At 48.0% G+C, this 2159-nt stretch overlaps 1 pseudogene across 1 annotated transcript; it reads left to right on the top strand.

Annotated features, from left to right (window-relative positions):
• The first annotated feature begins 554 nt into the window (after nt 1-554).
• Nucleotides 555-1805, top strand: LOC147901993 (expansin-A2-like; annotated as a pseudogene). The gene is made up of 3 exons (XR_015540961.1): nt 555-708; nt 821-1132; nt 1406-1805. The product of XR_015540961.1 is annotated as an expansin-A2-like (transcript).
• The last annotated feature ends 354 nt before the right edge of the window (nt 1806-2159 follow it).

Here is a 2159-nt window from a genome sequence, read left to right as displayed (position 1 = left end):
GGCCATCTCGCGACACGTCATCCTGCCAGCTGCTATTGTTATCAACCCGTGCACTGTTTGATAGACTGGTCACTGCACTACAGGTCTACTAGCACGCTCGAGACTGGACTGAAGTTCTGCCACGTTCAAGACTGGACTGTAGGACAACCTCGACCCTCATCATCAGTCAGAGAAGGGGATAGAGACGGACATGTGGCAGCATACATAATCCCTTGCAGCCACCTCTGTCCTTGCCCATTTCTCCTTTTGCTAAGAAGAGGAATCCCCTTTGAAGGGCATGTGGGGTAGCCTTTGAAGAGCACGTGGATTCTTAAGTACGTATAGAAGAGGACTCCCCTTTGAGGGGCACGTGGGGTAGCCTTTGAAGAGCACGTGGATTCTTCAAAATAAGTAAGTATATAGATAGAAGTATAGAAGTATAGATGTTCTAAGGCTGTTCTAATAAAGTCTATATATATTGCTTCTTGCTTATTGTCTTCTTCATCTTCACCATCCTTCTTCACCATCTCCAACACTCTCCTTCTCTTCCTCTTCAATTCCCAACACTCTCTCCCATGGCTCTCCCTCTCCTCCTCCTTGCCTCCTTCGTCCCTTCCTTCCTCCCCCCCTCCCTCGCTTCCTACTATGGCTCCCCTTCCTCCCAGCAGAGCGGCTGGTCCAATGCCCACGCCACCTTCTACGGTGGTAGCGACGTTTCCGGCACCATGGGTATGTACTTCACTTACCTCACTCTTTCCTTCGGGACCCATCTTCCCCTTCGTTGATTCTTCCTCTAAGAAAAGGAAAGTGAACTAAGAACGCAAGATGGGTGGTGTTTTAGGTGGCGCTTGTGGCTATGGTGACCTTTACTCCTCCGGCTACGGCACCAACACCGCTGCCCTCAGCACTGCCCTCTTCAACTCCGGCCTCAGCTGCGGTGCCTGAAGTGCGACGTCTCCTCCGACCCCAGCTGGTGCATTGGTGGCGACTCCGTTATCGTCACCGCGACCAACCTCTGCCCCCCCAACTTCGCCCTCTCCAACTCCAATGGCGGCTGGTGCAATCCCCCTCTGGAGCACTTTGACATGGCGGAGCCTGCCTTCGAGAAGATCGGAATATACAGGGGCGGTATCGTACCTGTCCTTTACCGAAGGTATATCAGTATGATCAGCATTACAGTCGTCGTCTAGCGAGCAATGCCTCTTTTCAGTTTTGGTTCGAGTCTGATTTAGTGGCTCTCTCGAGGGAATGTCCGAATGAACTCTCTAGGCTCACGATTTAGAAGTGCTATTCTTCTTTTTAGCTAATGCCTGAGTGTGGAAGCTCTGTTTCGAGTCTATAGTAACACACAAGCTGTTTTCGAGCGACTTCCTTGGCAAAATTTGTACACAAATTTGTCCCCGATTTTGCGCAGTGCACTAAGCAGGGTTCCGTGTATTAAAACTGGAGGCATTCAGTTCACCATGAATGGGCACGCCTACTTCATGCTTGTGCTCATCACCAATGTCGGAGGTGCTGGAGATGTTCAGTCTGTGTCGATCAAGGGCTCTAGGACTGGTTGGCAACCCATGAACAGAAACTGGGGCCAGAATTGGCAAAGTAACTCTGTGCTCCAAAGTCAAAGTCTTTCATTCCAAGTAACCACAAGCGACGGTAAAACGCTCACATCTTACGATGTAGCCCCTGCAGACTGGCAATTTGGCCAAACATTCAGCGGAGAGTAGTTCTGAATTCTAAATTAAATATGCCGCCAGAGTTAAAATGCTATGGAGCTTAAGATCATAAGGTGTTATCATCCTCTACATGGGTATTCCTATACAGCTACAGACGAGGCCGTTAACAAGCTGCCCGCTGTTTGTGCATATACAGCTACAGACGAGGCCGTGCCCGCTGTTTGTATTTTAATTCGTTCTAGCAGAAGCGGCTGTTTGAGAGCAGCCCTCTGTGGATATATTACACCGTGCGGCGTGAAGAATGGTGATTGTAAGTCCGAATTGAAATCGGTATTTATAGATGTTTTAGTTTTCTACCAGGGACCAATTTGTGTGGAGAACAATAAGCAGCGAATAAAGAGCATTTTCCAAGGTTATAAAATGTAAAGCCAAAAATATAGGGAACTATCTCTTTGTACTTCGTTACATTATTAATTTTCATGACATTATTAAATTGGAAGTTGTAAA

Source organism: Dipteris shenzhenensis, chromosome 5 (assembly GCF_047967505.1).
Source record: "Dipteris shenzhenensis isolate YYH24624 ecotype China chromosome 5, Dip_SZ_1.0, whole genome shotgun sequence".
Taxonomy (NCBI): Eukaryota; Viridiplantae; Streptophyta; class Polypodiopsida; order Gleicheniales; family Dipteridaceae; genus Dipteris; species Dipteris shenzhenensis.
The sequence above is the reverse complement of the archived record's forward strand: the minus strand, read 5'-3'. Positions and strand labels throughout refer to the sequence as shown.